General features: G+C 41.9%; 1 pseudogene; it reads left to right on the top strand.

Moving 5' to 3' along the window:
• The first annotated feature begins 5,495 nt into the window (after positions 1–5,495).
• On the top strand, positions 5,496–9,424 carry LOC101109075 (zinc finger and BTB domain-containing protein 14-like; annotated as a pseudogene).
• Positions 9,425–10,222: the final 798 nt, after the last annotated feature.

Raw genomic sequence — 10,222 nt, 5'->3', positions numbered from 1 at the left:
GTCTTTGGCCTGTTCATGCTTATCATGCTCGGCCACCTCTCCAATGGATGCTGAACTCTGTGCTGAGTGCCTATGGAAACTACAATAAAAGGATAAGACCCCATCTAGACAGGGAAATCTTGAAGATCACATCCAGGTTACTCATCGCCTAAGAGAAAACACACTCTAATCACCCCTGCCTCCGGACAGGTCATAAATTATTTCTGTATCTACTGGGATGTAACTGCAGGCTTATTGATTATTAACTGTTTGAACACCTAACACATGAATGATGGGGTTACTGTGATTGTATTTACCCTTCCTTTGTTTTATGTAAGTCTCAAGGAAATTGCACCCCACTCCAGTACGCTTGCCTGGGAAATCCCATGGACTGAGGAGCCTACCTACAGTCCATGGGGTCGCCAAGAGTCGGACACGACTGAGGGACTTCACTTTCACTTTTCACTTTCATGCACTGGAGAAGGAAATGGCAACCCACTCCAGTATTCTTGCCTGGAGAATCCCGGGGACAGAGGAGCCTGGTGGACTGCCATCTAAGGGATCGCACAGAGTCAGACACGACTGAAGCAACTTAGCAGCAGTAGCAGCAAGGAAATTGGGGTGGTGGGTTCAGACACGTACACATGGGGTATAAAAGATTTTCACAAATGCTGGTTGGGGTCCTTGGCTAAGAGGAGACTCTGCCTTGGGTCCACTGGTGTAATAAACTGCACTTCACTATCTGCATTGTCCTTCTGAATGAGTTTGTTTTCCAGAACATGTGGTTATAACAGGAACAGTTTCTCAGAGCTATCTGAGATGCTGGGCTGCAGTCTTCATTTTGCCCCAAATAAAACTTGTGGCAAGTTGTACAATTTTTTTAGTCAACACAGGGAAGAAAGGCATAAAAAGGATGTTAAAGAAATAGGAAAGAAGCCATCCACACATAACCTCCTCTCTATGATCACTTCTCACTTCAGGCTTCCAACCATGAGTCAGATTGAACTATAAGCAGAGTGAGAGGTCAAAAATGCAGTAATAGACTAGATTTCTGTTTGTATACTTAGAATTAGACGGTTTATCCCTGAAAGTGACCACAAAAACAGTGAGATATGCCCAAGATATAAGCCATAAGTACAATATGAATGTTCTACAGAGCTCAGGTAAAAGCTCAGGTTAGGGTTAGGTTTAGGGTTTCATTACTTCTTAGTAATAGTGAGCATAAAATAGAAGAAAAATACAGTAAAAAAGAAACCTCAGTCAATCTAACAAGGATTGTCAACAAAGATTTTTTAAAAATGGGAAAAAAACTCTAGAAACTGGCAAAAAGAAAGACACCAAATAAGATTAAGAAATAGGTCTAAATATAATCATAATAATAGGCAATGTAAATGATGTAAATTCATTATTAAATGGCAGATGCTCTCAGATTGGGATTGCTAAATCCAGCTATATTTTGTTAACAAGAGGTAAAACTCAAATGAAAGTTGCAAAAATTACATAGAAAAAATATACAAGCAAACAGATTTAAAAATGAAAAGGGATGTGCATGTGAAAAGTCCCAGCCCAAGTCAGTGGAGAGTTCCGGATAGATCAAAACTGCCACTATTGATGGCATCCCACACTGAGAAGAAGTGACCAGGGCCTCATGCTTCTGCCACCTCAGCTCAGTTATTCACTAGGGCTTCCCTGGTCCCAACACTGAGCCCCAGCATCTCACCAGCTTCTTATGGCTGAGCTGCTAAATTCCTCCTGCATGATATCTAAGTGTGCATGTGGGGGCTGCAGTAGATCACGGAGAGGTACCCAGAGTAAAGCCACTGTCATCAGAACAAGAAGGTGTTTGCGTCAGAATGAAGTTGAAGTCAGTGGAACAGAGTAAACCACAAACAACATCAATACTAGACTAGACCACCAATAATGTCTCTTTTGCTGTTTCGCATATATGGTCATTATTAGCATCTTAGCATCATTAGAAAATGCACTGGTCATAGCAAACACCCTATTCCAACAACACAAGAGAAGACTCTACACGTGGACATCACCAGATGGTCAACACCGAAATCAGACTGATTATATTCTTTGCAGCCAAAGATGGAGAAGCTCTATACAGTCAATAAAAACAAGACCAGGAGCTGACTGTGGCTCAGATCATTACCTTATTACCAAATTCAGACTCAAATTGAAGAAAGTAGGGAAAACCGCTAGACCATTCAGGTATGATCTAAATCAAATCCCTTATGATTATACTTTGGAAGTGACAAATAGATTTAAGGGCCTAGATCTGATAGACAGAGTGCCTGATGAAGTATGGAATGAGGTTCATGACACTGTACAGGAGACAGGGATCAAGACCATCCCCATGGAAAAGAAATGCAAAAAAGCAAAATGGCTTTCTAAGGAGGCCTTACAAATAGCTGTGAAAAGAAGAGAGGCAAAAAGCAAAGGAGAAAAGGAAAGATATAAGCATCTGAATGCAGAGTTCCAAAGAATAGCAAGAAGAGATAAGAAAACCTTCTTCAGCGATCAATACAAAGAAATAGAAGGAAACAACAGAATGGGAAAGACTAGAGATCTCTTCAAGAAAATTAGAGATACGAAGGGAACATTTCATGCAAAGATGGGCTCGATAAAGGACAGAAATGGTATGGACCTAACAGAAGCAGAAGATATTAAAAAGAGGTGGCAAGAATACACAGAAGAACTGTACAAAAAAGATCTTCACAACCCAGATAATCACAATGATGTGATCACTAATCTAGAGCCAGACATCCTGGAATGTGAAGTCAAGTGGGCCTTGGAAAGCATCACTATGAACAAAGCTAGTGGAGGTGATGGACCTTCAGTTGAGCTGTTTCAAACCCTGAAAGATAATGCTGTGAAAGTGCTTCACTCAATATGCCAGCAAATTTGGAATACTCAGCAGTGGCCACAGGACTGAAAAATGTCAGTTTTCATTACAATCCCAAAGAAAAGCAATGAAAAAGAATGCTCAAAGTTTCACACAATTGCAGTCATCTCACATGCTAGTAAAGTAATGCTCAAAATTCTCCAAGCCAGGCTTCAGCAATACGTGAACTGTGAACTTCCAAATGTTCAAGCTGCTTTTAGAAAAGGCAGAGAACCAGAGATTAAATTGCCAACATCCACTGGATCATGGAAAAAGCAAGAGAGTTCCAGGAAAAAAAATCTATTTCTGCTTTATTGACTATGCCAAAGCCTTTGACTGTGTGGATGACAATAAATTGGAAAATTCTGAAAGAGATGGGAATACCAGACCACCTGACCTCCCTCTTGAGAAATCTGTATGCAGGTCAGGAAGCAACAGTTAGAACTGGACATGGAACAACAGATTGGTTCCAAATAGGAAAAGGAGTACGTCAAGGCTGTATATTGTCACCCTGATTATTTAACTTCTATGCAGAGTACATCATGAGAAATGCTGGACTGGAAGAAACACAAACTGGAATCAAGATTGCCGAGAGAAATGTCAATAACCTCAGATATGCAGATGACACCACCCTTATGGCAGAAACTGAAAAGGAGCTAAAAATAAAAAGCCTCTTGATGAAAGTGAAAGAGGAGAGTGAAAAAGCTGGCTTAAAGCTCAACATTCAGAAAACGAAGATCATGGCATCTGGTCCCATTACTTCATGGGAAATAGATGGGAAACAGTAGAAACAGTGTCAGACTTTATTTTTGGGGGCTCCAAAATCAGTGCAGATGGTGACTGCATCCATGAAATTAAAAGACGCTTACTCCTTGGAAGAAAAGTTATGACCGACCTAGATAGCTTATTCAAAAACAGAGACTTTACTTTGCCTACTAAGGCCCGGCTAGTCAAGGCTATGGTTTTTCCTGTGGTCATGTATGGATGTGAGAGTTGGACTGTGAAGAAGGCTGACCACCGAAGAATTGATGTTTTGAACTGTGTTGTTGGAGAAGACTCTTGAGAGTCTCTTGGACTGCAAGGAGATCCAAGCAGTCCATTCTGAAGGAGATCAACCCTGGGATTACTTTGGAAGGAATGATGCTAAAGCTGAAACTCTAGTACTTTGGCCACCTCATGTGAAGAGTTGACTCATTGGAAAAGACTCTGATGCTAGGAGGGATTGGGGGCAGGAGGAAAAGGGGACGACCGTGGATGAGATGGCTGGATGGCATCACTAACTCGATGGATGTGAGTCTGAGTGAACTCTGGGAGATGGTGATGGACAGGGAGGCCTGGTGTGCTGGAATTCATGAGGTTGCAAAGAATCGGACACGACTGAGCGACTGAACTGAACTGAAGTGAATTAGCATCTTACTAAATTCCCTATATATATGCATTAATATACTCTGTTGGTGTATCTCTTTCTGACTTACTTTACTGTGTAATAGGCTCCAGTTTATCCATCTCAATAGAACTGATTAAAATGTGCTCTTTTTAACAGCAGATTAATATTCATTTTTAATATGTATTTTCTCTTTCATCACTTTAGGTATGGCCTGCCATTCCCTTATGGCCTGAAGAGCTGCTATTGAAAGATCAGCTGTTATCCTTATGGGAATCCCCTTGTGTATTATTTGTTGCTTTTCCCTTGCTACTTTTAATATTTGCTCTTAGTATTTTATCTTAGTGAATTTGATTAATATGTGTCTTGGGGTGTTTTGCCTTGGGTTTATCCTATTTGGGACTCTCCGGGTTTCTTGGACTAGGGTGACTATTTCCTTCCCCATTTTAGTGAGGTTTTCAACTATTATACCCTCAAGTATTTTCCCATGCCCTTCCTTTTTTCTTCTTCTGTGACTCCTAATTCAAATATTGGTGCGTTTAACATTGTCCCAGAGGTCTCTGAGGTTGTCTTAATTTCCTTTAATTCTTTTTTTTTCTTTTTTCTTCTCTGCTTGATTTATTTCTACCATTCTATCTTCCACCTCACATACCCTATCTTCTGCCTCAGTTATTCTACTCTTGGTTACCTGCAGAGTGCTTTTGATCTCAGTTATTGCATTACTCATCATTGATTGACATTTTTATTTCTTCTAAATCCTTGTTAAACATTTCTTGTATCTTCTCAATCCTTGTTTCTAGTCTATTTATCTGTCACTCCATTTTATTTTTAAGATTTTTGATCAGTTTTACTATCATTATTCTGAATTATTTTTCAGGTAGACTCCCTATCTCTTTTGTTTGGTTTAGTGGGCATTTATCATGATCCTTTACCTGCTGAATATTTCTCTGACTTTTCATTTTGTTTAGATTGTTGGGTTTGGGGTGGCCTTTCTGTAGGCTGAAAGTTTGTGTTTCCTCTTTATTGTGGTGGTTCCTCCCTGTGGGTGGGGTTGGACTAGTGGCTTGTCAAGGTTTCCTGGTTAGGGAAGCTTGCATGTTTTCTGGTGGATGAAGCTGGAGCTCTTCTCCCTGGAATTTAGTGGCCAGTAGTGAGTGTTGGTTTGCTATGGGTTTGGTGTGACTTCAGGAAGCCTATATTTTAATGCTCAGGTCTCTGTTTTTGCATTGCTGGCGAATTAGCATGGTATTTCTTGCTCTGGAACTTGTTGGCTCTTGGGTGGAGCTTGGTTTCTGTGTAAGTATGGAGGCTTTTAGATGAGCTGTTGTTGATTGAATTTCTTGGGAGGCAGGAGTTCTCTGATGATTTCAAGTTTTGGATTTAAATTTCCTTCCTCTGGCTTTCAGTTTTATTCTAACAGTAGGCTGAATACTTCTCCATCCATACAGCACAGATGATAAAACATCTAGTTTAATGGTGAAATAATTCTCCACAGCAAGGGACGCTCAGAGAGTGTCACAGAGTTACATGGAGAAGAGAAGAGGGAAGAGGGAGATAGAGGTGACCAGGAGGAGAAGAGGGGGAGTCAAAAGGGGAGAGACTAATCTAGTCAGTAATCATTTCCCTATATGCTCTCCACAGTCTGGAACACCCATAGAGATTCACAGAGTTAAGTAGAGGAAAGCACAGGGAAGGAGAAGATAGAGGTGACCTGAGGGAGAAAAGGGAGAGTCAAAAGTGAAGAGAGCAATCAAGCCGTTAATCACACCCCTAAGTGAAAATGGATACTGAAGATTAGATTCTTAAAGGTAAAAAATTGATAACAAATACCAAAAAGCAAAGATTAAAAATCTCAAGTAGAGGTAGATTCTCAAAGATACTATATTAAAAATACAAACCAGAATTCATCCCCCCAATTATATATATATATATATTTATATATATATATATATATATATATATATATATATATATATAGTCTACTGTAAAAAAGGTCTCTTTTTGCAAGGTTATAGTAGGTTTAGACTAAGAGACTAATAAAGAACTTGAATTTAAAAAAATATTAAAAAGTGATTACAGTAAAAATATATCTTGGAATTTTTCTGGAGATGTTTTGGGCAGTGTGGCCTCAATACAGTTTCAGATAGTTCCTTTTTCCAGCTTGTCCTTGTTTTCAGAGGAAGTCTATAGTCCCCCTCCAATATTTAGTCAATGTTAACTACAGGGTTTTAATCAGTTGCACCTGTCATTTCCAGGGCAGTTCCCTCTTCTTTGTTTAACTTCCTCTGTTCGCAAGTCTCTTCGGTGTCTAATTTCCTCCCTGACACAAGAGGCCAAAGGTGGTCACTTATTTAGGCTCACTTGTTCTGCTGTGTTGTAGGGAGGGAGGGACATTGCAAAAAATATTGCTGATGTGTGTGGGGAGTGTTCTCAGTGTATGGACCACACTGGGTTTGCCCCAGTTCGTGGCATGTGCTTTCCAGCTCTACCCTGCTCAAGCTCCAGGGTACTCTGCATGGCCACTCTCCAAAGTGGGCCTTGCATTTAGTGCATTTCCCAGGTCTAGGCTGCTCAGGTTCAGGTTTTTGGGTACTCCACAAGGGTACAGACTCAGTTGGGCATTTGTTTTGTGCCCTTCCCAGGTCCGAGCAGCTCAGGTGCTTGGTAAGCACACTGTCCCGGGTGGGTCGTGCATCTTAATCACCTCCCCTGTCCCAGCTGCTAGGTTTCCCCGTGTGCCATGAGAGCACTGTCTCAGTTATGCCGTGTGTCTCCTCTGGGACGCTGACCTCAGGCCGTGACACTGCTAACAGATGCTAAACTTCCAGGATCCCAGGAAGATGTGGTTAGCAACTGGGAGCCTACTCAGAATGTGGTGAAGGATGACGGGCCGAGATTGCCCCTTGCCTTTTGGCTCTGGCTGTCCTACACCTGACTCTCTGCCTTCAGCAAGGGAAAGGGCCCTATTAGCAGCCAGCTAGCTCTCCTTTGGTATTCACTCAATCCTTTCTTCTTTGAGCAGCCTGGCTGCTTGTTAGCACCTTTCAAGGGAAAGTTCTCCTTCCCCTCCCCCACCTCTGGCAATGCCACAATTTGGGTTGCTATCTCACATTAGCTCCCTCAGGTCGTCTTCAGGGCATTCAGACCTGGTCCTTACCCTAAGCACCAATGATGCAGTCCGTGCCTCCCTGTCCAGCCCCCTCTAGCTGGTGGCAGAGGCGAGCATCTGGGCTACTTCTCCTCTGGGAGTTGCAGTTAGTCATATATTTTGTAGTGCTTTTCCCTCCCAGTTATGTTGCCCTCTAAGATTACAAAACTACCACCAGACCTTTCTGTGAGAGGGTTTCCTACTGTTTGGAAACTTCTTCATGACTCCCTCCCTAGGATGGATCTCTGTCCCTAATTCTTTTGTCTCTCTCTCTTTTTTAAAAATGTTTTATATTTTGTCCTATCTCATTTTGAAGAAAATGGGCTGCCTTGCTGGGTGTCTGGTATCCTCTACCAGCATTCAGAAGTTGTTTTGTGAAAGTTGCTCAGCATTCAAATTATCTTTTGATGAATTTGTGGGGAAGAATGTGGTCTCCCTGTACTATCCCTCCACCATCTTGGGCATTCATGGAGTTTTCAATCATGTTTGGAACCATCCATTAAATATGACAAAGATCATAAAACTCTGTCTCTGAAGACACTAAATGAGCAAAACCTGGAAGGAGAATTTTTCAATGTCGCAATTGTGGCTGATGATGTAAAGTTCAGAGCACACACAGATATACCATTGCCCCCTATGGTACCTAATTTAGAAAGCTTTTCAATAAGCTTGATGTTGATATCTCTTCAGTAATAGAAGCAGATTTTTTTTTTGCCATTCTGATATATTTGAAGAGGTATTCAATTATATGTAAATGGTTAAAGGCTTCTGTGGGGAAAAAAAATGTTAATTTAATGATGTCATCGGGTCAGATTCTTGGTATCCGATTTTTGGATAAACTGTTCTCAGAAGTTGGACGTGTCCAGTCCAGGCAAAAATAATGACCAATCCAAAAGCAAGTACTACCTCAAGATCAATTACCACACTGGAGATGCTGCTGACACTCAGGATGAAGACATGGAGGAACTCGGAGACCAGGACAATAGTCCCTCCAATGACACAGTAGAAGGCATTTCTCCCCCTGCCCCTGCAAGTCAGAAGGACAGTAAATCGCCCAAGACAATGTTCAGAGTCCAGGAAGCAATCTTGAAAAAGCTGGGGAGCGAGGAATAGGGCAAGTTAACAGCTACCACCAGAAATTCAAATCCATGGAGACCTCCAAGTCCAAGGATCTGAGATACCAGACCCCTCAATGCCTTAACATTGAGCAATGAGATGGGAAAAGTGAAGGATGAACAGACTCCAGGCTGGACCACAGCTGCCAGCAACATGAAGTTCGGGTACCTATTGGATGACCATCACCAGGAACAGATCACCTGCCAGGCCTGTGGGAAGACGCTTTCAGATGAGGGCTGGCTGAGGAAGTACAAAAATTTGCACATGGCAGACCGGCCCTTCATCTACAAGATGTGCACTACAGGCCTCATCACCCAGGCACACATGAAGGATATAGTATCGTATAAGAAACGAATCGCCAGTCTAGGTTCAATGCAGGTTACAGGATGCTTGGGGCTGGTGCCCTGGGATGACCCAGAGAGATGGTATGGGGACGGAAGTAGGAGGGGGGTTCAGGATTGAGAACACGTGTACACCCGTGGCAGATTCATGTTGATATATGGCAAAACCAATACAGTATTGTAAAAAAAAAAAAAAAAGGAAGAAGCACCTGAAGACCCATGCAGCCTACAAGCCCTATAGCTGCAAGGTGTGCAGCAAATTGTTCATCCATGCTCCAGACTTAAAGAAGCATGTGAGGGCTCACAGCAAGGAGAGGTGCGTCCTCTGTTACATATACAATAAAGCCTTCAAGAACAAGTCCCACCTCAAGGACCACGAGCAGAGGCACAATGACAAGAAACCCTTCATGTGTGGCTCCTGCACCAAGGCTTTCACCAAGGCATTTGATCTGAAGCAGCAGGAGAACAATGTGCCCAGTAAGCGGAAGAAGGTCACCCCCAGTGCCATGCAGTGTGCCATAGCCATAGAGGCCAAGCAGCAGCTGGAGGTCATCACCTTCAGCTAAAACCAGGGGACTGGGGTGTTTGTGGCAGGGATGCTCAGCCTGCATCTTCATCCATAAATGCCAGCCACTGCATTTTGGTGGAAACTTCCAGAGCATTGTACTTGCTGGACTTAAGGCAGTGCTTGGTTGGGTGTTTTGAAAACTTTGCAAGGAAATACAGTTCACTGTCCAGTCTGGTGTCTAGTATTCATGGTGCCAGTAAGCACCTGCTCCCTCTTTTTATGATTTCTGGTTTTAATTTGAGAACTCCTGTGTCCAGTTTAAGAAGTGAGAGACTTCTTTCACTTTTTTAAATTCCCCTCTCCATCGTTTGCACCAAGGAGTGCATTGTATAGAATGATAATTGAGTGAATGGATTTCCTGATCATCACCATTCTGTGTGACATAGGACCACAAAGGCATTTTTAAGAACTTTAGGGAAAGTACTTCATGTAGATGCAGAAAATATGGGTGAGTCATTGACCGAGACCACTGTGTGCACAGATATAAAAGCAAGTTCTGAAAATGCAAAGAAAAAAATAAAAATTTAAAAACTGAAAAGGAATGTAGTAATATTAATATCTGACAAAAGAAATTCAAGGAAAAAACCCTTTGATATAAAGTTAGAGATGACATTGATCTTAAAGGACCTGACATATTCGATAAGATGGGAGCTTAAGGAAGCCAGAATGATACATGGAATTCTGGCCTAAATCAATCTGACAGTGGAGTCAAAGATTCTATGGACCCATGTCATCGTTATTTCTGCAGTCCATGGGTAATAACTGGGTTGGAGTATTCAACATCTGGCAGAAATCT

This window comes from Ovis aries, chromosome X (assembly GCF_016772045.2).
Source record: "Ovis aries strain OAR_USU_Benz2616 breed Rambouillet chromosome X, ARS-UI_Ramb_v3.0, whole genome shotgun sequence".
In the NCBI taxonomy this organism is placed as follows: Eukaryota; Metazoa; Chordata; class Mammalia; order Artiodactyla; family Bovidae; genus Ovis; species Ovis aries.
This window is presented reverse-complemented; position numbering and strand designations above follow the sequence as displayed.